The sequence below is a fragment of the Equus asinus genome, chromosome 6 (assembly GCF_041296235.1).
Source record: "Equus asinus isolate D_3611 breed Donkey chromosome 6, EquAss-T2T_v2, whole genome shotgun sequence".
NCBI lineage: Eukaryota > Metazoa > Chordata > Mammalia > Perissodactyla > Equidae > Equus > Equus asinus.
In genome coordinates, this window is record NC_091795.1 from 60802730 (window position 1) to 60830153 (window position 27424).

The window sequence follows — 27424 nt, forward strand, 5'->3', positions numbered from 1 at the left end:
GTAACATGCTTCTACAGTTCAGCCAGTTCCTAAATGTGTTTCAGAAATCTATGTTATAACTGAAACAAACTGAAATATCATTTTGGAATTAGGAATCCTGTGGTCTTGTCTCAAACTCTGTGCTAATTTTCTAGGCAAGTAGATGACTTTATCTTTAAGTCGTAGCTTCTTCATCCATCAAATGGGGGAAGGGTGCTTTCTTTTTAACTTATCAAAGCTTTTAATGATTTGGAAGATAGCATTACATAAGACAAGAGAGGGATATACTTTAAAGTATAGAATGCTTGTCAAATTTATGTTAAAGCTGTCTCATCAAGAAATTTCTGTTGCCAGTTTCCTGCATACGGATTAATGGGAGAGGAATTTTAGTCAATTTCCACTTATTGATTCCTCATTTTTTAAATCATTCTGTTTATACATGCCCACTACCCTGAAAGCTACTGGAGGAACTGTAAATGAGTGAGATTCTATGTTGGAAAAACCCAGGTGTCCTCCTCTTGTACGTCGCCTTTACTACTCACACAGAATACATTTCACTTCTGACACTTCTTGTCACCAAATGTGTGGGGGTTTTCCTCACACCAAGCAATTCTGTGTGACACCAGCTGAGTGTCCTACAATTTAACTCTCTTCTGACACTGTCTACCTGGAGATAGCATCAGATCCCACAAGTTAAAGGCTCAGTCCCAAAAGACTAGCCCCTACTTCAGAAGCCAATCAGAAGTATAAGGTCCCAGTTACCCATGACTTCTGTCCGACTTGGCTACAAATGAACTGTTCCCGTGACCTCCTTCTCCTTGGATTTGATTGTTTGCTACAGTGGCTCACAGAACTCAGGGAAACACTTACTTACACTTACCAGTTTATTAAAGGATATGATAAAGGATACAGATGAACAGCCAGATGAAGAGTGACATAGGGTGAGGTCCAGGAGGGTCCCAAGCGCAGGTGCTTCTGTCCCTGTGGAGTTGGGGTGCATCACTCTCATGGTACATGGATATGTTCACCAACCTGGAAGCTCTCCAAACCCCATACTATTGGGATTTTTAGGGAGGCTTCCTCATGTAGGCGTGATTGATCATTAACTTCATTTTCAACCCTATTCCCTTCTCAAAAGAACGAGTGGCAGGGCTGAAAATTCCAAGCTTCTAATCATAGCTTAGTCTTTCCAGTGACCAACACCCAGCCAGGGGCCATTCAGGATCCCACTCAGAGTCACCTCATTAGAACAAAAGACGCTCCTAGAACTCAGGAAATTACAAGGGTTTCAGGAGCCCTGTGTCAGAAATGGGGGTCAAAGACCAAATATTAGAACAAAAGATGCTCCTAGTGTTCTTATCACTTAGGAATTTACAAGGGTTTAGTTCTGTGCCAGGAACTGGGGGCAGAGACTAATATATGAATATATATATATATATATATATATATATATATATATATACACACATATATTTCTATTATCTCACAGATTCTGTCTACCAAGATCTTCCACTCTAGTCCAGGAGATGACACCTACACACAAGAAAAAGTAAATAAAAATATAAGGCTGGATATAATAAAACGTTAAAACTAAATACTGAAAACAATTGCTTAAAGTAATCCTAAGCATTAAAAAAGAGGAATAAAAACAACAAATCTAAATTTTTTGTTTTACTTTTCACCACTCAACATATGCAAATTAAAAACATGTTTCTCTAGTAAGAATTTTCAAGGCTTTTTAGAATCACGAAGAAATAAAGCTATGGAAAATAAAGCAGTGCATTAGCCACTAAAATTTAGAAGAGTGAATAAAACTTTGTTGTTCATTTTTTTCCTAATTAAACTTTATAGATTTCTTAGACGTTAATCAGTACACAAAACGTCTGGAATTTTTACTTCCTGAGCAACAGCAAACTGATTTTTGAGTTATCCAGTAGATCTTAGTACAGAAAAATTAAACTGGAAATTGTTTCTTAATTATAAAGTTTTCATGGGGAGAAAAAAAAAACTTGAGTAAAATTACAATGGCACAAAACTGGAAATCAACCTGGAATTTTTCTTCTTTAATTTGTTTCTCGCTTTTATGGAACTAGGAGATAGTTGATCTTTCAGACAATGATTATTTCATCAGCATCAGGGAAATATTGAACATACTATTGTTAGCACTCATTGATTTGAGAGATTTCTTCATCATCCATTAATTCTTGGACTGAATGAGGTGTGTAACAGGGAGGAGATAAAGAAGAAAGTTAATGGAGCTACCAAATTTTGAACACTTTTTTTGATAAGCATTTCTGTGAGTAAATATTTCATAGTGTGGAGTCTTCTACCCCATCCTTAGCTATGTCCTTCATCTTTCCTCCAATCTTTGGGGATATTAACCCATCTTTCCTGGGCTACTTGTGGAAATATGAATGAACATCTCTTCTTTAGCATCTTTCTCTCTGTTGAAAAACATAGTGAGAAAAGAGTAGTAGAATACATGACTGTCTGTTCTAATTCTAACCAGCCCATAGATGTTTAATATTGATGTAATGTACAAGGGGAAGGATTTTCTTGGACATTCCCAAAACAATCTGTCTATCTTAATGAAAGCCATTATCAACAGCTGCAGTGTACGAGACAGAAAGGTGGAAAATTATAGTCATTCAAGATAACTGACACTTTCTTACAATCAAGAGGTTGAAAAGATCTGTCTATTCCACCCTCAGTGTATCTCTAGTATCCAATTCTTCCTTTGTGCTCCCGCCCCATTATTGTTTTAGTTTAATGTCTCATTATTTCTTGATTGATTTCTATAAAAGCCTCCTAATAAGGGGTCTTATTTATCATCATACTCCCACACTTTATACCATCTTTTCTTGGTTATTTTTCTAAAGCGAACATCTGATTATGTCTTACCCCTGCTCACAAATCATTTGTTTCCAGCAACATGTCATATTAGAAACCTATCTGGTTAATAAAAAAAAAAAATGAATGAAGTTCTTAAAAATCTTTTAAATGTATAGATGAGAGAAAAGAAAGCAATAAAAAATCCTCCAAAACTGGATCAATGAGAAAGCATGACTTTGGGTACATAAGAGAGCACAGAAGAAGGCCTGGAGTCATTTTCTAATCCCCTGTGATCTAGATCTTCAAAGTTTCAGATTAACGGGCTGCGCAGGCAACAGGGACCCAGTCTAGGGCCTGAGCAAAGTGAGACATCAGATCGGAGAATCCCACATAAAGACATAACTTCCCCTCACTTACTATAGGAACGGTGGCAGTGAAAGCGAAGAAGTACAAGACAAACCCAAACCAAAACCAAACACAATTAAAAACAAACAAAACTTTACCCAATAGGAATATGATAAGAAATGCTTATGTTGACCTTGGCTATGTTTGAAAGAAAATAAAATGTTTTCTCTATGAACTTATAATCACAAACCAGCTCTAACAGGGATAGGGGCTATTACTCACGTAACTTGTATAGTGTAACACATCCCTCCAACTTAATTTATAGTGATCTCAGGTTAGTAACACCATGGTACACAGAAGAATCAGTGCCACTCCTCTTTAGAAGAGCACACATTAAAAACTCAGTTCTCAAAGAAACTTCACAGATAAGATTTTAGAAAAAACAATTACAAAACGAAAAAGATGGGCATTATATAATGATAAAATGGATATTCCACCAAGAAGACACAACACGTTAATTTATATGTACCTAAAACATGAGTACCAAAGTATATAAAGTAACCATTAACAGACCTAAAGGGAGAAATTGACAGCAACACAATAATAGTAGGGGACCTCAACACCCCACTTATGTCAATGGATAGATCATCTAGACAGAAAGTCAACAAAAACATGTATAGAACATTCCATCCCAAAACAGCAGAATACACATTCTTCTCAAGTGCACATGGAACATTTCTCAAAGATAGACTATATGTTAAGAGACAAGTGAAGACTCAATATTTAAGAAGACTGAAATCATATCAAGCATCTTTTCTGACCACAATGCTATGAAACTAGAAATCAACTACAAGAAAAAAGCTGGGAAAGTCACAAATATGTGGAGACTAAACAGCATGCTACTGAAAAACCATTGGATCAATGAAGAAATCAAAGAAGAAATAAAAAAAAAATACCTGGAGACAAATGAAAATGAAAACACAACACATCAACTCTTATGGGATGCAGCAAAAGTGGTACTAAGAGGGAAATTTATAGCAATACAGGCCTACCTCAACAAACAAGAAAAATAGCAAATAAGTAATCTTAAACCACACCTAGATGAACTAGAAAAAGAAGAATAAACAAAGCCCAAAGTCAGTAGAAGGAGGGGAATAATAAAAATCAGAGGAGAAATAAAAGAAATAGAGACTAAAAAAACAATAGAAAGGATCAATGAAACTAAGAGTTGGTTCTTTGAGAAGATATACAAAATTGACAAACCCTTAGCCAGACTCAGTGAGAAAAAAGAGGGACACTCAAATAAATAAAACTAGAAATGAAAGAGGAGAAATTACAATGAATACCACAGAAATACAAAGGATTACAAGAGTATTCTATGAAAAGTGACATGCCAACAAATTGGATAAACTAGAAGAAATGGATAAATTCTTACAACCTCATACAACCTCCCAAAACTGAATCAAGAAGAACTAGAGAATCTGAATAGACCAATCATAAGTAAAGAGATTGAAACAGTAATCAAAAACCCCCCCAAAACAGAAGGCCAGGACCAGATGGATTCTCTGGAGAATTCTACCAAATATTCAAAGAATATTTAATACCTGTCTTTCTCAAAGTATTCCAAAAAATGAAAGAAAATGGAATGCTTCCTAACTCATTCTATGAGGCCAACATTACCCTGATACCAAAATCAGACAAGGACAGAAAAATAAAAGGAAAATTATAGGCCAATATTACTGATGAACATAGATGCAAAAATCCTCAACAAAAAATTAGCAAATAGAATACAACAATACATTAAAAGGATCATACACCATGATCAAGTGGGCTTTATTTCAGGGATGCAGGGATGGTCCAACATTAGTAAATCAATCAATGTGACACACCACATTAACAAAATGAGGAATAAAAATCACATGATCACTTCAGTTGATACAGAGAAAACATTTGACAAGATCCAACATCCATTTATGATAAAAACTCTCAATAAAATGGGTATAAAAGGAAAGTACCTCAACATAATAAGGGCCATATATGAAAAACCCACAGCCAACATCATACTCAATGGTGAAAAGCTGAAAGCCATTCCTCTGAGAATAGGAACAAGACAAGGCTGCCCACTCTCACCACTCTTATTCAACATAGTACTGAAAGTTTGGGACAGATAAATTAGGCAAGAAAAAGAAATAAAAGGGATCCAAATTAGAAAGGAAGAAGCAAAACTCTCACTGTTTGCATATGATGTGATTCTATATAGAACACCCTAAAAAATCCAGTAGAAAACTATTAGAAATAATCAATAACTACAGCAAAGTTACAGAGTACAAAATTAATTTACAAAAAACAGCTGCATTTCTATACACTAATAACAAACTAGCAGAAAGAGAAGTCAAGAATACAATCTCACTAAGAATCCAACAAAAAGAATAAAATACCTAGGAATAAATTTAGCCAAGGAGGTGAAAGATCTATGCACTGAAAACTACAAGACAATAGTAAAAGAAATCAAAGAAGATATAAAGAAATGGAAAGATATTCCATGCTCATGGATTAGAAGAATAAATATAGTTAAAATGTCCATGCTACTTAAAGCAATCTACAGATTCAATGCAATCCCAATCAGAATTCCAATGACATTCTTCTTGGAAATAGAACAAGGAATCTTAAAATTTATATGGAACAATAAAAGACCCTGGATATCCAAAACACCCTGAGAAAAAAAGAACAAAGCTGGAGGTATCACAATCCCTGTCTTCAAAATATGCTACAAAGCTACAGTAATCAAAACAACATGGTATTGGCAGAAAAGCAGACACACAGATCAACGGAACGGAATTGAAAGCCCAGAAATAAAACCACACATCTACGGGCAGCCAATCTTTGACAAAAGAGCCAAGAACGTATACTAGAGAAAGGAACGTCTCTTCAATATATGGTGATGGGAAAACTGGACAGACACATGCAAAAGAATGAACGTAGACCATTATCTTACACAATGCAGAAAAATTCACTCAAAATGGATTAAAGGCATAAATATAAGACTTGAACCCATAAAATTCCTAGAAGAAAATATAGGTGTACACTCTGTGACATCAATCTTTTCAAATACCATATCTACTCTGGCAAGGGAAACAAAAGAAAAAATAAACAAATGGGACTATATCAGACTAAAGAGCTTCTGCATGGCAAAGGAAACCATTAACAAAACAAAAAGACAACCCACTAACTGGGAGAAAAATATTTGCAAATGATATATTCAACAAGAATGGCTGTAGTTAACAAGACAAGAAATAACAAATGCTGGACAGGACGTGAAGAAAAAGAAACCCTCAAACACTGCTGGTGAGAATGCAAGCTGGTGCAGCCACTATGGAAAACAGTATGGAGACTTCTCAAAAAATTAAAAATAAAAATATCATAAGATCCAGCTATCCCACTTCTGGGCATTTAGTCAAAGAACACGAAATCAACAATTCAAAGAGATTTATGCATCTCTATGTTCATTGCAGCACTATTCACAATAGCGCAGATGTGGAAGCAGCCCAAGTGTCCATCGACTGATGAATGGATAAAGAAGATGAGGTATATATACACAATACAATACTACTCAGCCTTAATAAACACAAAATTGTGACATTTCCAACAACACAGATGGACCTTGAGGGTATTATCCTAAGCAAAATAACCCAGACAGAGAAAGACAAACGCCGTATGATTTCACTCATATATGGAAGATAAACAAACACATGGACAGAGAACAGACTAGTGGTTCCCAGAGCAGAAAGAGGTGGGAGGAGGGTGAAAGGGGTAAAGGAGCATGTATGTATGGTGATGGATAAAAACTAGACTATTGGTGGTGAACACGATGCAGTCTATACAGAAACTGATATATAATGATGTATACCTGAAATTTACACAAAGTTATAAGCCAATATGACCTCAGTAAAATAATTGAATACAAAAAACAAAAACAAACAAATATAAAAAGGAGGAAACAGTCTACGATTAATGTAAATTAGAGGAAAAGCAAACAGTTAAACTCAGACTTACAAAGACTTCAAACTCTCAAATTAAAAATGTACAAAACATTCATCTTTAATCTATTTTGAGTTATTTTTGTGTATGGTGTGAGATCTTGGCACAGTTTTTCTTTTGCATGTGGCTGCCCAGTTTCCCAACACTACTGAAGAGACTATCCTGTCCCCATTATATATTCTTGGCTCCTTTGTTGTAAAATAATTGAGCATACATGCATAGGTTTATTTCTGGTCTCTCTATTCTGTTCCACTGATCTATGTGTCTGCTTTTATGACAATATCACACTGTTTTTCTTACTATAGCTCTATAATATACTTTGAAAGTAGGAAGTGTGATGCCTCCAGCTTTGTTTTTTCTCAAGATTGCTTTGGTCATTTGGGGTCTTTTATGGTTCAATACAAACTTTAGGATGGTATGCTCTATATCTGTGAAAAATGCCATTGGCATTTTGATAGGGATCAGATTGAAACTGTAGATCACTTTTGGTAGTATGGCCATTTTAACAATATTAATTCTTTCACTCCATGAGAGCAAAGCGGCTTTCCATTTATTTGTGTCTTCTTCAGTTTCTTTCATTGGTGTCATAGTTTTCAGTGTTCAGGTCTTTCATGTCTTTAGTTAAATTTGTTCCTAGGCATTTTACTCTTTTTAATGCTGTTGTAAATGGGATTGTTCTCTCAATTTCTCTTTCTGATAGTTTTTTATTAGTGAATAAAAACACAACTGATTTTTGTATATTGATTTTATATCCTACAACTTTGCTGAATTTGTTTATTAGTTCTAACAGTTTTTTTGGTAGAGTCTTTAGGGTTTTCTATATATAACATCCTGTCACCTGCAAATAGAAACAGTTTTATTTCTTTCTTTCTGATTCAGATGCCTTTTCTTTTTCTTGCCTAATTGCTCTGGCTAGGACTTCCGTGACTATGATGAATAAAAGTGGGAGAATGGGCATCCTTGGCTCATTCCTGATCTTAGGGGAAAAGCTTTCAGTATTTCATGGTTGAGTATGATGTTAAATAAGTTTAAATAGGCACATAGGTTGCTTATATATAGATACGTAATAATACATATGTGTTTTAGGAAATTGGGTAAGGGTTTGAGGTTAATGTGTAATGACTTACAGATTTTCACATATAAAATAATGGGAAATAGGCTCCAGACAAACTTTCTACCCAGAACATCTCATTTTCAGGAATGGATTTCTGACCTTAAATTGAGAGGTACTGTGGTATATATGACATATTTTGTAATATAATTTTTACAGTATTTTCTGTCTTCTCACAACTTTGAATTCTCTTTAGCTAGACTCACAAGCCTATTACGTTCTGCTGGATGCTCACCACTCCAGCCACATCACTGGCTACTCGGGCCAGGACACCAACAGTCCTGCCAGGCTCTTTCATGCCTCCATGCATTTGTGCATGACAATCTTTCTGTCTGCAATACTTTCCTCCTTAAAACTCGGCTCAAACATAATTTCTTCATGGAGGCTGCTCTGGCTTCCCCAACTTCTATACTCTCATAATATTTTTTGAGTCATACATCATAGAACACAATAGGATATTCAAATTGGCTGTTTACTTCTCTATTTCCTACACTATAGCGCAGATGTATAGTCTAGAGGCTTCCTGACTGAAAGTATTGTCTTTCATGATGTGATGACACCTAGTAGGTTTTAAATAAATGTTTGCTAATAAGTGAATAAATTAATCCATAAAAGTAAAAGAATATAGCCAGCCCTGGTGGGCTGGTGGTTAAGATCCTGTGCTCTCACTGCCACAGTCCAGGTTCCTTTTCTGATCAGGGAACCACACCACCGTCTATTGCTGCATGTTGCTTGATGCTGAAAGATATGTTACCAGCACTTCAAATATCAGGAGGGTCACCCCCGGTGGATGGGTTTCAGTGGAGCGTCCAGACTAAGACAGACTAGGAAGAAGGACCTGGCCACCCACTTCTGAAAAAGTTGGCCATGAAAACCATATGAATAGCAGCAGAGCATTGTCTGATACAGAGCAGGAAGGTGAGAGAATGGCACAAAAAGACCATGCAGGGACCCACTCTGCTGTACACAGGGTCCCTAGGAGTTGGAATTGACTCAAGAACACCAACAACAAAAATAGATCATTATGGGTTAGGGTTTTAAGGAAAGGATTAAGAGGAAATGGATCTTGAAGTTATAAACGTAAAGAGAAGATATAAATAAAGGCTTAGAAACAGGAAAAAAATATGGATTTGGAGAACAGAAAGTGGAAATTTCACAAGGGGAATATGGAAGAAAAAATTGTGAAGTAAAAGAGATTGAGAATTGAAAAATCCAATTTTGCTCTTTACATTCTGAGATGCAAAATAGCATAAATCTTTAATATTCAACTCCTAATCTTAATGGTATGCTCTGATGTCTTTACATAGAAAAAGGTTTTGGGGAGATGCATGAGATTCTTCTTGATGCTCTGTATGCATATCAGTTATTGACGAGTTTTTTAGAATTATATGCCTCCCTCCCCTGCTCTGCTCCTGCCTAAGGATAGCCAACTCTTAATCTGCTAATTTAAGATGAACTCTTATCCTGTTATAGTTAATTCATTAAACAAACAATAAGTAAATCTTTGCCCTATTGTACTTTTGGGTTATTTTCCTGAAGAAGACTCATATTGACTTAGAAAATCATGTGAAACAGAGCTGTCTAAATGAACTTTCTGTGATGATGGAAACAATCTAAGACAGAGCCACTATCTACATGTAGCTACTGAGCATTTGAAATGTGACTAGTACTAGTGAGAAACTGAATTTTTTATCCTTTTTAAATTTAATTAATTTGTATATGAATAGCCCTTTGTAACTAGTATTTACTGTGTTGGGCAATACTCTTCTGGAATATTCGTGTGAAACCTAAAGTTGAGGCCATTATCCCTACCTCACCAAGTGATCCACCTCCCTTTCTGATACTTTCTCCAGGACAGCTGGTTGAGCAAATAGATGCAAAAGCTGTAGTGCTTAACTTCTAATTTGCTAGAGAATCTCCAATGGCAGTCTTTAATAGGAATTAAGAGCAAGCTAGGCCGTGAAGATATACTCATTCCTGACTGTTACACATGAATGGCCAACAAAATTTCTATATAATCAGTCTATCAAGAGAAGTTATAATTAGAATCTTATTTATTTGCTTCTTGTGGAACGCTAGGTCCCTTTTACCACATTAACACAATCAGTGCTAAGAGGCAATGGGAAATTAGCTTTGGCATGCACATCATTCTTTTTGTACCCATGAGATTTTCAACATAAGTCAAAGTAGCACTCTGGATTAATGTTAAGTATGTTTCTTGTGATCAGACTGTCCTAAATAATACATGAGCCTACACATACATACACATTTCATGTCAGCTGCTACAGAGAGAGCATTCCTAACTACCCCTGGTAATTCCTCCCAGCCCTCTGGAGGTCCACTTAGACAGGTTGTTAAGTCTGCTCGGAAGAACTCTAACCTGATTTAAAGAGGGAGTATCTCCAAGCAGTGGATGCATGGTTTCATCTTTTGGAAATGGGGTTATAACGCAAATAGCTAGGGTGCAGTCTGGAAATTTGAATTTTAGTAAGTGCACTGATGATTCTGATGCAGGTGTCCCTCTACCACGTTTGAGAAAAGTGGAACTGGACTGTAGCCCTCATTAGAGGACCAGAACACAGACTACAGGCACGCAGCACGGTAATGTATGTGACTGAACCAGTAAGGCTGTAAGAGATAGACCATTTCAAGCAGTTTTTCCAAAGAACATATGACTAAAGAGGTGCCCTGTGCATATTTAAGAGTAGGGGAAGGGGACAGAATAATATACATTCTAGAAGAAGGTGTTCAGAAGCAGAAAATTTGGGGGAAACTGAAATAGTCCACAGAATTACAGCAGCCTTGGCAAATGAATAGCTGTAGAGCCACAAGCCCCTTTCCCTCAGAAAGATGCCCTGATCACCTAGTGATTAACAAATGGTAACCTCCAGATTCTGTTTCTTTTTCCTTCTTAATAAGGTGGAGGGGAAAGCAAGCACTGACCTGAATCAAAATCCCTTGTCGTCCTGTGGTTGGAAGTATGAGCCTTGTTTTAAAAGCTCTGTGCTCTGAGATGAGGTAAGCAGCTCAGAATAAAGTGATTTCCAGCTGTCTGTGTTCTTTTTCATCCCGGTAAAGCCTTGTTAGCTGTGGATTTCTTGGTGGTACATTTTGAGGAACATCACCAGGAACCTGTCCAAGTAAAACCATTTGAAAGTAGTTTGCCTTCCAGTAGTGCAGCCAGTAATAGCAGCGACTACTTCACACCTTCAAGAGTAAAATAAAGAGCCATTCCACCATGGTCTACCCTCAGAGAAAGGCTTGCTGTGACTCTGTGCATGTTGTTGTGCTGAAATGGTCCACGGTTGCTTCCTAAATGGGAGAATAATTCTACTTCCAAGAATACTAAAAGCGTGCTTTGATTTGGTTTGAAAAGGCCAGAGTCTGACAGATATTATAAAAATATCACATATTAAACTCCTAGAAGTGCACATGATGTTTCAGGAAATGGAATCCTGTTTCTCCACTGGAGTCCCTAAGGTCAACTTCTTCTCCCTTCTCCCTTGCCTCTCCTCCCTCACCTTTGGAAAACAATCATCAAAAGGAACGGAAGAGTGCTCATATTTATACTCTATGTCAGACACTGTCTTAAAAAACTATTGTGAAGTAGTTCATAATATGCCCACTTTATAGAGCAGCAAACCGAGGTGTAGGCAGTTAATTCACTTGCTTGCAATAAAGCAACTAGTGCATGGCAAAACTCATTGAGACCCAGGCATTTGAGACTTCAAATTATGCATTCTGTTATGCATTTATCTACATTATCTTATTTCAAAGTTGAATTTATATCTATCTCTTTTTTTGAAATATCATTGGTAAAAAATAAATTTTCTTCTTTCTTGTGCCTACCTAGCTCTTGCAATAGCCCTTTCTCTGGTCTTCGTCCTGGGAATGTCCTTTCACTACAGTTGAACCTGCCAATGGCTGCCTCCTTTTCCATCTTAGAGCACGAAACTGCCACTTCACATCCAGAGGTGCCGTGCCATCTATCATTCCCCCCAGCCCTGTGGGAGAGCGCCCATTTCCACACAGCCTCATCAATAAAGGGTGTTGAAATTTTGCCAATAGAATAGGTGAGAAATAAGGAAACTACACATTTGTAATGAACTCATTGGATTCTTTATGGACAATAATTTCTTTAATACTTACCCTGTATAAGGCCCTGTTTTATGAGATATGATATACTTTCATTTTTATTGAGGTGGTTATTGAATTAAAGAGGGAGCTAGCAATTGGCCCTGAAAAAAAGAATCGTAGTAAAATCTGGACTATGAAATGGTATTTCTGAAATCTAATTTTTTGACACATATACTCAAACAATAGAAATCCGGAAGATAAGCACTAGAATAACAGAAATTCTCTTTCACTGTAACCGACTAATGCCAAATTCAAGCTGAATGAACATACCCTAAGCAAGAGTCACATACTTCCATCCACAGTAGTTTGCTTTTTCTTCTTGTTTTATTACATGAACCGCTAATTTCGATTTTGAGGGAACAGCACAACAGCACAGCTAACAACTTTTCTTCTGCAGTTTTGACAAGGCATCTTCAAGTAGCTATTGCAGGAGACTCAATAATAAGAATACTGTGTGTTGGCGTTATTACACTCAGAAAGAGTTGTCTGCAGCTGCTGTGAAATCTTCAGATTGATTTTTATGCAGGATAATCCTTTAGAGAGTAAGATAAAAATGCCCCAAGTAGTGAGGTGAAGCAGTTGTTTATGAGGAAGTACTGCCAACCTGCCTTTGCAGCCACGCATGCTAAAGACAAATCTTTCGCTGATCTGTTCTTGTCCTCGTGATGGGTTGTGACCTGCTCAGTCTAGTTGGAAATTCTCCTGCGCACCTTTTAAAATAATTTTTAAACTATATTCAACAAACCAAAAGTTCTTTTCTCATTGTACTGGGTAAGCAGCAAAAGAGAGAATTCAATCATAGTGGCATATGATATCAAGTATACATTTTTTCCTTCAGAAATTTTTAGAAATTGTTAGTAAAAGATAACTGTGATCTCTACTTTTCCTGGTGGAGCATCTATACAACTCAATGAGCAGCTTATAAACTTAAACTAACAGTAGTCAAGCCTGCTCTGTGACCTCTTAAGGTTCTCTCCTAGACTGTTTTTATCCTTAGTTTAATCTTATTCTTACTGGAAAATCTCATTTACTTTCATGGTTTTAAGGAGCATATGTAAGCCAAAGACTTAAATAAGTATATCCAACCTAAACCTGTCAGACCTCTGTGTATCCAACTGCCTATTAAGTGTCTTGGTTCAAACATCCTTTTGACACCTCATCACAGTATGTACAAAACTGGATACACCATCTCTCTCAACCTGTCCCCTTTCTTCATATTCGCAAGCAAAATTCTGCTCCCCTTTCTGTGATCTCCATACCAGTGAGTGCTAACACCATCCACGGACTTTCTCAAGTCAGTCCTACCTACTCTCTCTTTCCCGCATTTCTCTTATCCAACCAAATCACCAAGTTCTGTGGATGTTTTTCCAAAACAAATTCGAGAAGCAATCCACTTCTCTCTATCGCAGTGCAGCTATGCTCACCCAGAACATTCTCATCTCCCCACGGGATTACAAAAGCAATCTCATCACAGGCCTTACTTGCCCCCCTCAAATCTAGTCCCCAAACTGCAATGTGTGATCTTTAAAAAGTGCAAATATATTTATAACAAGCTGCTCACTCCCAGATTAAAGTCTTTCACTGCCCTGCCATTACTCCTAGATAAAGACAAAACTTTTACCCTGTGTTATAAGCTGCTTCAGATTCCAATATCTGCTCATCTTTCATCTGTCACCATTTGCCTCTTAGTCTCTCCACTCTTGACAGGCTTGACGTCCAAGATACCACTCCTATTTTTTAACCTCTAGCCTGTCCCAATTAACTGAAGCATTCCTACATTCCTATTTTTTCTTCATGTTTTAATTCTGGGATGTCACATCTTTTGGGTGTGAGTTGAGGGTGAGAAGCAGATGTACTAGGAATATTAGCCATCAGCTTGTGTATGTGTCTTATACTTCCAGGACCTGCTTGCTCCAGATCTCATGTATACCTTCACAAAAAGGGAAACTCCTACAGGGCACACCTGACTCTATAGACGATGGTCAATCCAATAACATCTAGACCACAATTGGCAACTCAGATTAGAAGACCATTTGGTATGGAATGCTCAGATGATCAGTCTTGACCAGGATCAAGTGGTATGACAGGACTATTAATCAAAAGTAGAAATGTTATTTGCTTAGCTCGAAAACTCTAAAAGTCTGCATCATGATTCTCCCTTCTGAGTTTTCCATACATTTCATTTAGCATCTAGATCTTCCACAGACTCTTTGAGTCTTATGGGTCAAGAGGCAGAGCTTCTGGTTCTAGAGCCTAGACAATTTTGTGAGCCGTTTCTTTCTCTAGACTGTATTTTAAGATGGTGATCTTAAGTTATTTGGTAAATTGTTCAGAATGCACCTCCCAAATGAGGTACATATTGCCTCTGATATTTGAAGTTCTAGGAAGCAAATAAAACTAGTGCAATTATCGGGAATAACAGGGATATTATAGCTTAGATAGTGTGGTCAGGGGAGGTCTCTCTAAGGAGTTCATCTTTAAGCTGAGATTGGAGAATGAAAAGGGACTAGCCAAGTGAACAGGCAGGAAAAATGCATCTATGAAGAGAGAACAGATGTGAGAAAGAGGGTGGTGTGACTGGAGCGTGGAGAACAAACAGCATATGGCATCCAGTGAGTGTGGAGACGAAGTCAGAGGTCTGATTATTTAGGGCATTACAGCCATAAATACGGTTCTGAATTTTATTCTAAGATCCTGGAAGCAATTGGAGTCACTTCCAATATCAGAAATAGTGGAGGAAGGCAAAGAAATATAGTGACACTAGAGTCTCAGACTGGAAAGCTTGGACCGATTAGGAAACATTGCTTCTATGTTGCCTTGAGAAGTTATAAGTAATTTCTTTACCAAGTAGATGGAAGTTCCATTGTACATCAATGAAAGGAAATTTAAGAAGCCTAAGGGGTAGGGGTAGACTAAAATAGTTCCAGATTCCACATAATTAAGAAAGCTAAGTGCTGATTTCTCTATTTTATAGTCAATACGTTTTCTGAGAAGCTTAAATTTTTCATTTGGGAAGGTGCTGTCCAAATTATCTGGCTAAACTTTTCACAATATAGGTGCAAAAACTAAGGCCCAGGGTGGGTGTGAATTTCACACAGAGAGTGGCAGAGACCCAGCCCTTCTCATGGGGGTGGGGGGTGGTGCTGGGGGTTGGAGGGGAGGCAGAAGCAGGAAAGGAAAGGAGAAGGAAACATGAAACTCTTCAAGTGTGTCTAAGTGTGTCAAGTATATCTAAATTGTAAGAAATTAAGCTTTAAAAGGAAAGTGACTGGGTTATCTTGAGAGAGTCTGTTTTTGTTGTGGTGGTGGTTGTTGCCTTTCCTGGAGAGGGCAAGAAAATTAAATATTTTCTTTTTCTGGAGACAGAGAAAATTAAACTTCTCTACATCTGGGTTGTGTTTTAAATTATATATTGACCACTTAATTATAAACAAAATGCCATGAGAGGACTGGGAAATGAGGAGCTAATTTCATCTGGGAATGAAAGAAAATAATGAACCCAGGCCTTGATGGAAGAGAAAGCTTTCCACAAGGTAGAGATGGAAGGAACGCAGGGCAAAGCACTCTAAGCTGAGGAAAAGGATAAGAAAGGCAAAGGCCTGAGGGATTTAAATGTGTTCACATAAAGAGAACAAGGCTCTCCACCAGAGGCTAAAGGCTTAAGGAAAGATACATCATTTTTTCAGGATCCTACTTATTTCCCTACAGATCATATTTCATTACTTGATTCAACTCAGGGTTATAAGAAAGAGCCTTTTCCATGGGCTGCCTCTTCATTCTTCTCTATGAATTTGAGGCTCTGGGAAATGCATCAGAAGCCCCTTTGTGAGCATCTTGGGCAATTATTTCCAATTTTTTTGTGGCCTCAGATTCTGGGTCTTCCATCCAAACCCATCTGACTTATCTCACCTGAACTTTACATTTATGTGTAAACTTTGATGTGTTTTATACTAAAGGTGATATGTCTTTATTTGATAAGCAACTGTGCTTTGGTAAGAGGAAAGAGTGAGCAATGAAGAGGAAGACGGCAGAGCCCAGAAACATCACATCCAATTCGGGATATTGGTGAACAGAAGTCCAGAGTAACAATTATGTGTCAGATACAGAGAGGAGCAGTCCATAGCAGAGTAGCAACACTGAGGGCCGTAGGAGCCAGGACCCCAGGAGTAAAAGTAATTGATAGATTATCTGATGTATGGAGGGTTTGGCAAAAACTATCTATTGCTATTTGACAGCTATACTAGGCTGTTAAGAAAAAATGTTAAGCACATGGAGAATTACGCAACAAATAACAAATATGTTAATTTTTAAGGATTTTTTCATTGTGTATTAAGGTGTAATGCATGTAGAGTAAAATTCGATCATTTTAGTATACAGATCTGCGTGTGTTGAAAATGCATACAGTCCTGTAACCATCACTACAAGATCTAGAATAGTTCCATCATCCCCTAAAATTCCCTTTTTGTCCTCATAGTTAATCCCTCTCCCACTCCCAGCTCCTGGCAACCACTGACTTTGTCTCCACAGTTTTGCCTTTTTCTCAATGTCATATAAATGGAATTACACAGTATTAGCTGCTCAATTCTGGCTGTTTTCACTTAGCTTAATGCATTGTGATTCATCAATGTTGTTACACATACAAATAATTTATTCCTTTTTTCCCCTTTTGTTTTTTTTTTTATTGCTGAGTAATATTCTCTTTTATGGATTTACCACAGTGTGATTATCTATTATCTATTATCTATTCACCAGATGAGGGATATTTGTTTTCCCCATTTTTGGAGATTACAGATGAAGTTTAATATACCATTAACTTTTAAAAAAGCAAAAACAAAGTATGAGAAACAAAGACATAATCATGATAAGTTACTTGGTGAACAACATATACATAGTTTTGGTAATGCAAATCCTATCACTTAACCAAATATTATTTCTTTAAAGATAATAGGTTAGGGAAAAAGAAGGTATTCAAGAGAGTTAAATCAACTTCCATCAGAAGTTAATGGACGGTGTTTAAAGTTGATAAATAAAGCAATAAGAATAAAAGCATTGATGTTTGTAAGCGTGCAGAACAATGACAGAAAAATCATAGAAGTGATTTGAAAATTGCTTCCTCTGGAGAATTGAGAATGTTGGATAAGGAAACCATAGAGGTTCTTTTAAATTTTTGCTTTTGTTTCCCTAAGAGCCAATTAGTTCCATTTAATTTTTTCCTATGTGCATCTATTAACGTGACAGAAGTAAAATAACAAGTGATCCTTTGGTTTTTCTCAGATACGTCAGGTAACTCCTCATATGACCATGTTCTCAAACTTGCTTTCTGCTCCTTGGATCTACCTGTGTTTCTTTACTTCCCTCCCCTCTTCTTTAGAAACTCTCTTCCTCTTTGTAAAAGAGCCATTGCCCTGTCTGTTCCTCAAAATTACCATCTTATCTTTACCATTATGATGATGATTTTGCTCACCCCTTCAGGAGTTTTCTTATATGTGTGTGACAAAATGAAAGATATTGAAAAAACCTAATGACTCACTTGATCACATCCACTTAAGAAGGGACACAGTAAAGATCCTCACTTGACAGCAACTTGCTCAGACACAAATTTATAGTCTCAAATAAAACACACAGATGCTGTAATCCAGCTACCACCAAAAAGTATAGTAACTCCCAGATAAAACTAAATGAAATAGAGAATTACTTATGGGATCAAAGTTTCCCTCTTCTGGAATACAAGAAACTCAAAATAATACTTGCTCTAAATCAGCAAAAAACATTAAACAGCCCATTGAGAGGAAGTTTAAATAATGGCAAGTAAATTGGGACTATGGGAAATATGGAACATTGAAAACAAACAAACTCAGATATGGTACAAAAAACAGCAAGAAATCAGACCCCTTAGGAAGACCTGAAGCTTCAGAAAGAGAGAGAAAGTAATTTACACGATCCTGCTTATTTCCTCAGGGAATAATATATGGCTACATTTAAGAATGCTTTCACTAGATTTCTGTATTTGTGATTTAATAAATTCAGTACACCCTGGGATTTTCCAGGAGAAAAGAAGTCGATACCATGTAGGTTAAGCGAAATTATGTAGAGGAGAGAGTATGTGTCAAACCTATACCTTTTCTTATTTCCCAAGGTTGTTGACATAAAGGAGTCATATGACACAATAGTACTAGGATCAAACCATCTTTGTCTACTTGTAAAGTGTTATAGCATTTACCACCTTATGGAAGTTCCCTAGGTTGCCTATCAAGTGGAATTTTAAGAATTCCCGTACGAAGGATTAGTAAAGTCAAGTCCAAGGTATGAGTTTCTGGTTGAAATACAATTCACATCCATGCCTTCTGGTTAAACAAGCTGCTGTTAAATATTAAATGATAGCTCAAATTCCATCTACTTTTGAGCTAACATATTTTCCTTAATGGCTACCTTGTTAGAATTCACATATTTGGAAAGCTCCACCAGTCTTTATTTTTAGAGAAAATACATACTTGGAAACATTAAATGCTTATGCTTATTTTAGGTTTTTAGCATAAAGCTGCTAATGCTAAATAGCATAAATGATGGACATACAATTTAAGAAGCACCGTCTTAGAACAATCCGTATTTTTAATTACATTGCAATTTAAAAAATATCTCAGATGCTTTATCTCATTAATTATCTGTGATATGTAAGACCGGCCCTTCTTAGAGTGGAAGAATTAACAGAAGATTTTTAAAATTTGATATGTTACTTGGAAAAATTGGGTCACTGACTCTTCAGTTCAAGGAGTCAAGAGACTCATGATCAAGCCTTAACTCTGCCACATGGGTATCTCACTTAGCTTATTTTGATTTTCAGATTCTTCATTTGTAAAATTGTTTCAATAATTCCTTAGGCTTCATAGGATTTTTATGAAAACCAATGGGTCCCTCAAGCAAGGTCACGACAGTATATTATTTATTTTTGTATCCCTAGTCCCTGGATTGCTCCATAAAACAATTTGTAATTAATGTATTTCCAAAGAGGTTGGTAAACTAAAACATTATAACAGCTGAATATTAATCACATAATATTTTTCTTTTTTCTGCCATCATTGCTTGCTGTAAAGCTTTATCACACTTATTTCCTATCTTTCCTATAATTTTCAATATTGTCTATTTATAGTAGACAATATTGTCTAAAATATCTTTTTCTTTAGAATACTAGGATTGAAAATGGCACTTTTATTAAACAACTTGATAAGTAAAGAGTGATGAGAGTGAAAAAAAATCTGTAGAGACCATGTAATCCGGAGATGGGAAACACATGGAATTCATACCTTTCCATTCTCATTCAGGGCCCACAGCAGTGCTGATTATTGCCCTTTGTTTTATCATGAGCAGGTTTGCAATTGGAGGGACATCATATATACTATATTATTTCTGATCTAATTCAATGTCCTCATTTTGTTATGAAAGGTTAGGTAATGGGATCGACATGGGGTCAAAAATTGACTAAGAATATTACTTTTATCTATATATTTTAAAATAAGTATTTACTATCAGCTTGTAAGTAAAATTCTGTTTCAATGTGATTTTGCCCCTATTTTGTTTATATTTTCAGAATATTCCTTTAAGAAACCAGGTGGTTAAATGATCTTAAGTGAATTACAAGCAACAGTGGGTAAATTCAAGTGGAAGAAACAGATTCAGATGAAATATTTCTCACTGGAATTAAGTGGCAGACAGGTGTAAGTTGTTAATTAACGCTTAGCATTTAAATAACAACTGAGAACAAACTGAGAAAACAGAACCAGAAACCAGGAACATATCTTGAGGTGATCCAGAAAGAGGAAAGCAAGATAAACCAGCAAAAAGAACCCATTAATAGTACAAATTTAATAATAAAAGGGTAATTCTTATTCAATATAAAAATGCAGACTAGTAGCATCTCTCTATATAAGTGGTTTCCATCATTTATCCTCAGCTTACGTGGCTATATTTAACTTTATGTATCTCTACCTATGGTAGATGCAAACCAAGTTAAAGGCATATGGACTGGTAAGAACTAACAATTCCTCAGGCAACTGATTCTGTAAACTTAGCATTTTCTTGAAACAATCCTACTAGAATATTCTTGTGAACTGCCTCTTCCTTCTAAACAATACATGTGAGTTTACGTTTAGATTCAATTTGATTTTTAGAAAAAACATTGCAGATGTAAATAATGCGTCTAATTTCTAACAGAAACAGTAACTAAGGCACCATTCTAGGCCAAAGAATGATGCTGAACTTTTTAGGGATGAATTTAACCAACACACGCAGCAAAATATCAAGTACAGTTCTTTAAAGCAAATGATAGTCCACAAGATTAGACAATATGTTAATCAATCACTACAGTTACATTCAATATAATTTATTGTATAATTCCTATCTCGTTTTACAGAAATAGATAAGCTGTTTATTAGCGTAAAAAAGTCAGAAAATGTTCTCAGGGGAGCTTTTAAGAAGCATATTTTAGGAGATTTGGAGTAAGACTTCAGAGTCAGGTATGGCTACGAATCCAATAAAAAGCTGTAGGTTAGGTTCGCATATTCATTTTGTTTCCTCTTGGTAGTTTAGAGAAACGTCAAGCTGTTGCTCTTTGTTATGTTCAAATTTAGGATCCATTTCTTAAAAATGACACGGGAGCTGTACATTCCCTTATGTAATGTTCCTATAGATAATAAGGTCATTACAAGCAGAAAAGCACATGAAACGTGCAAAGAGTTGTAAGTGAGGAACAAGTCATCCTAAAGAAAAATTGTTGCCATTGAAAGCCCCTGTAATTTATTTCCGTCCATTTATCTCTGTTAGGGTTCTAGTTCTCAGCCCTTGGGGAGAGTAAGCAGGAATTCTAGGAACTGGTAACTCTTCTAGTCTCTATTCTAGGAACTAATTCTAGGAAACTATGCCAGCACCAGATGCAAACAGGTCTGAGTCTCATCCACAATCTGGTAAGTTGTTCATTAAGGAATCTTGTTCAAAGAGTGACTACTTCCTCTAAGTCTGGCCTGTCTAGCTTGAAGCTCGACTATGGTGACTCAAAGTGAGGGAAAATCATTCCCAACAGAAAATTGCCACTGAGTGTGTGGGCAGAGAGAATTAGAGGAGCGAAGGCACAAATTGAAGAACGCAGATCAGACTCGGAGTGCAGAAGTCGATTAAGCCTCATTAAGTCTCAGCTTACCAGACATGTAGGTGGCTGTGTTACATTTAAGTTGACTGGGGAATAAAATAAATAAAATTTACCAAGTTTGGAGCCAAAAGTTTCTAGGCTCAGTTCTGACACTTCTGATTTATTTGTGAATTCCACGAATACACCATTTTTTCTGTCTCAAACAACACTGACTTGGGAGTTCAGATAGCTCTATGTCAATGAGATATTTCAAAATGGCTTTAAACTTGTGCTTAGAAAACCATCTTTGTCAGCTCTGTGACCTGGCACCAAAATGGCTTCAGTGAAGCAAGTTGTTGCTCCAGCTCCTTCCCACAGCCCCACTGCGAAAGGAAATTCAAATCAAGCCTGAACACACTGCTTTTTTCTTTTTTCCCTTTTCAACCCCAATTAAATTATTTTCACGCTATGGAGTAGTACATAGGACAAGTTATTTACATGGATCTTAAAAGGCTAGAGGGTAGATTGTCATTGTCACATTTTAGGTCTCAGCAGTGAAAGGACTTTTTTTTATTTTTCCTAAATAAAAAGCTTGAAAGAAAGTTAAATGTAAAAGTCTGGCAAGGCAGCAGGGCTTTCAAAAGCAGGCTTGTGAACATTAATGTTTCCATAGCAACATTTTCTTGTCCGCAGAGTTTCTTATTTCTTCCTAATTTATCTACTATAAGATATTACTATTTATTTTGACCTGTAGACACGAAGTGATGCTTATTACATGCGCAGTGAAATTATAATTTGAAATACTCTGATTTATTAGTATTATTTCTTATGGCCTATCTTAGAGTTTTGCTATTTGCCTGTGTTATATATACAGCAATAGGGTATGGATCTTATTATATAAAATCTGCATATTAAATAGCTTTTGGTAAACATGCTTTTGATAGACAAGATGAGATAATAAAATAAAATGAGTTCTAAATATACTCCCACACTTCTTCAGCTATTTTAAACTACTCAACTTTAGCTTGGAGCATTTGGTTGAAAAATAACAGTTTCTTGCCTTGGACGTATGCCTTTCATTTTGCAGAGATTTTTGAGGTGAGAACCAAAAGATTTCACTGCATCAGAAACTTATGAAAACATTTTTGCCAGCTTTGATGCGATATCTTTTGCTGATGACTCTTGGCATCAGTCTCTCCCCATCCACGGATAAACATTGAGCACCTGGGAGCAAAGTGCCTCCTAGGTGCTACTGAGAACTCAGAGAAATATCGGCAGAGGTTTGACCTCAGTTAGTGAATGATCTAGTTGGAGAGACAAGATAGCTGCGGATAAATATGACTAACAATAACAGAGAAGTAGAAAATCATGACGGTAAACAAGCATAGCTAATGTCTGTTGATTGTTTATGTATATCACGTATTGTTCTAAGAACTTTCTGTTCACTTTGCTTATGATTATCATAATTAGTATTCCCATTTTAGAGAAGGGAAATAAACTTTCCAACTCACATCAAGTGACAAAGAAAGGATTTGAATCTATCTCACTGTAAAACTTCTACTCCTAACCCCAATTCTCTCCCAATAAGTGTCAGAGATGTTCAAAAGTGAGTGCTATCATTCTGAACCAAAGAAAGAAGACTTGCCAGAGAAGGAGGGTCTGGGGCAAAGATGTGGAGGGTGGCCTGGAGGTCCCTACCTGGAAAGGACAAGAAGAATTTTGAGAGCTGAGAAGAAAGAAGGAATTTTGAATAAAGACATGGAAGCAGAATGCAAAAAATCCCATGTAGAAAACCTGAACGCAAATGTAGATTGGGATCGGATAGGGAAGAGGCAAGGTTTCTAACCCAAGGAGGATGGAATACATTCTGTGGACCCTGAGACATGGGTAACATTTGCAGTAGGTTGAAGGAGTGTAGGAAAGAGTTCTAAGAAGGCAACAGAACACAGAGAGAATCAGAGTCAAGGTACTGGAGGCAAGAGGACGTGAGGAGCAAGACAAGAGCAGATGCAGCAAGGCACAGACATGAAAAACCATAAAAGGGAAGAATTGGTAGTCACATCCAAAGAGAGCATGTAAAAGTAACTAAATAAAGCAAAACCTCACCATAATGCTTTTTCAATGTTTCATTTAATGATCTCAAACTGTAATTAACTTAAAACTAGGAGAATCTTGTTAATTAGCTTGAGTGAAGGGCAGAGGTATACAGGAGGTTATTCTTAAAAATCGTGTAAATCAGAAAGTGATGAACAATGACATGCATTAATTACTACCATATAGATGAAATAAAACTAATCTTTACCTCACCAGGTCCTCAGAACACCTGTTTTAGCAACTAGATAAAACAAGTTTTGTAAATAACATGTTAATTGTAAATAGCTACTTCTCTAATGCATTTAAGGACTTCAAAATGTCTTATTTTCAAATGACTCCTCAGTTTTATTTAAACAACTCACCTTTACTGTGAAGAAATGCTAATGAATTCAAGGAAAACTTTAGCCAAGCTCTATCTCACATCATATTATGCCATTCAATAATTGGCAAGCTTTATATTTTTCAAATGTATGATAGAGACAAGGTCTGAATTACTCCCACTGCAATGTCTGGTGAAACTATTGTTTTAAGAGAATTCAGGAGCTCATTCAACTTCTCAAAGTGGCTTTGCATTGTGGAGAGACTTACCTGGGGATCATTCAGACTCATTTCCTGTTAAAGACAGTACTTTGTATGAATGAAAGGGGTTATTCTGAATGAGATGGAGCTGGATCCACCTTTTCACAGGGTGAAAGGGCTAGTATAGATACAGGCATATTGTTGGCATCTTCACAGGAATTTGAAAGAGTAGATTTACTTTTGCATCAGACCAACAGGCTGATCGAAATTCTTGGTCATGTTGTGTCAGTAAATTCTAGCAGTGGAAGGATAGCCTGAAAAAAGTTTGGCAAATTGATGTGCACAGAGAGGTAATGTGTGAATGACCTTGAACTTCTTCTTTTGGAGGGGGAGTTGGTGGCAGGAAGTTCTTCCCAACGAAGAAAAATAAGCAAACAGCTATTATTATTTAAAGAAGAAAGCTGTGAAGCTAAGGAATAATGTCACTTTTTAGAGAACTGGTCAGTGTAATTTGCTGTTAATTGAAAAGAAGAAATTGCATAGAAAAAAAGAAATTACATAGCTGTCCTTAAAAATAAAAACTCTTGTGTGACGTTTTGGCATTCTTTCTGAAGCCCCTCTGCCTTGTCGAGAAGGCTGCTGAGATATATGATTAGTGCATTATAGGACTCAGCAGAGAGGCATACAAAGCTAAAAGGTGAGCTTGTCAAGTCTGGAAGTCAGGATGAAAATGTGGTTTAATTCTCGACCACACTAGTTAGACTGAGTGCCTTGGAGGGAAAGGGAGATGGCTTTGACAGGTCGGAAAAGTTGCTTCAACTTAGGGAGTTATATGCCTCAAAGGAAAGCTGGATGCCTGATACAACAGCAAACCCTGGAGACTCAGGCAGGATTCTTGTTATGTCAGCTGACGTGCCGATACTTATTCTACATTCTATACCAGTAAGGAATGTGTTGTAAGCAACAGAAAACTCCGCTTACTTATAATAGCTTCAATAAATAAGGACTCCAGCATTTCCTCCTATAACAAATTAAGAGATGAGCATTCCAGGGCTGTCGTAGCTGTCCCTTAAATCTCTCTGCTTTGGCATTCTTAGTTTGTGGATTTCATCTTCATGATCACAAGATGGCTGCTGAATCTCTAGGCATTGCATCTTTGCTCCTGGTAAGAAGAAGGAGAAGAGCAAAGGGGTAAAGTGAAGGCTGAGCCTCTCAGCTGTGAAAATCTTTACTGGAAACTCAGTCCAGAAGATTTCCCTTTCATCTAATTAGCCAGAACTGGGTCACATGGGCATTTCTAGCTACATGAGAGACCAGGAAAGTGAGATTTAAAAAAAAAAATATTTAACTTTATAGCTGTTTTAAGGATGTATTGGCACACTGCAAAATCAGAGCCCTGCTTGTAAGGAAGGAGGAGAGAATAGATACTGGCTATCCAGAACGTGTGCATTGCTATTGCATCATTCCAGATTTTTATAGTTTGGCAGAGTTATTACTCATAAGACTGCTTATCTTCAGAGTCTGGTAATTAGTCTGACTTCAAACAAAAGAAAGATGGGAGAAGCTTTTTTGCTAACATGCATAATAAAAAGAAACACAAGACATGACAGAAACCTAAAGAGAAAGGCAGATGAGAATTTTCTAATAAGAGATCTTCGGAAAAGATTTTGTGTAGAAGTAGTTTTTGAGTGGCTATAAGGCTTCATAGAGCCAAGATGTAGGCAGAAACGCGAGTGAAACATGAAAAATGATTCAATTCACAGGTAACAAAAATACTGAGCCACTCCAAAATTTTTAGCCAAAAGCAAGAGGTGAGAGTCACCAACCTCAAAACAAGGGCCACCCAGAAGATTAAAGAAGAGAGACCAGAAGAAGAGCTATAGAAATGGAGTGAAATGCTCAGGAAGAAGAGGTATTTTTTTCTAGAACTCTGCCTCATGGAAGAATGATAAAAAGAATAGGGAAAAATCTTTAAATATTAAAACATAGAATATCAGTACATGCCAAAATAGACCTTAAGTCTAAAGTGAAAGTATCTTCATATTTCTTTAAGGATTTGTGACATTACTTTCCCCTGAAACGACATCGGGATGTGAGTACTGCTTTTACTTGTAACAAACGCAAGCAATCATAAGCTCCTATGAAAGTCGCCTCAGACTTTCAAGAGGAAATGTGTAGTGTCAGACAGGAGATTTTGAATTTTGTTTTTATCTTGATTTGAAAGTTCTACAAACATGCTTCTGCTCTCTAGTGTGGATTTGAATCTTAGAGCCCTAATTAATGATTCCTGGATACTTTGCCACACCTGGAAGACTTCGTCTAAGATTATTTAGAGACGAACTGAGGACATAAATGAAGACCAGTGACTCCTGAAAATGTGTTTTACTGTTTCTTCCTCTCTACCTTTCAGGATATAAACATTAAAAAAAAACAGATAGGAAGGAGAAAGGTAAGAGAAAAGGATCTTTCCCAAAGCATTTGGCTTCTTGAGTTTGATGATTGGTGAAAAATGAATTCTCTACCACTTACTCCCATCAGTAACCTTTAAATCAAAAATTTTACTGAGTTCTAGGTAGATGAGTTGGTAAGGTTACTCCTCTCAGAATTCAGAGGTGAAAATGACCCTGTAGGGGAGGAAACCATTTCCTCTTCCCAAATGTGGGTTCGTCTGGCCGGAGAACGAATTAAATTCACATGGGACAGAATAGCAAGAGAAAATTAAACAAAGCTTTATGAGGAATCATGGCCCGGGGCCTTTCTTCCCGAAGGAAGAAAGGGCACTGAAGAAGTGGGGTGCACAGAGTGGTTATATCCCCCCAAACAGGGTGTTTCACATGTGATTGAAATGTCCCTTTTACAATAGTCACGAGGCTGCTCTGTCAGCACAGCGATTGATGGAAACGGCAGATAGGTCGCTGTCTCAGTGAACGCTATGGTGTGGCAGGTGTGTTGCCTCGGGCTGGGGGATCACAGATGAGAGCTGCAATCGATTCCCAGCCTAAAGAAAGATGCTTAATCTTTAAGGAGATGCCAACGTTGGGAGGCGGAGGGAAGTCAGTTACAGGAGGTTACCAGAGAAGCACAATAAAATGCAGATTTAAGTCCTTGCCTTTGGTATTGATTAAGAGTTTCTAAGAGAAGGTCATCTCCTTTCTTCTTCCTGGTACAGAGAGGGAGGCACCTTTTACAGATAGAGATTTACCTTACAAATGTAAATGTGTCCTAACAAAGGGCAAGTTCCATTCCTCAGA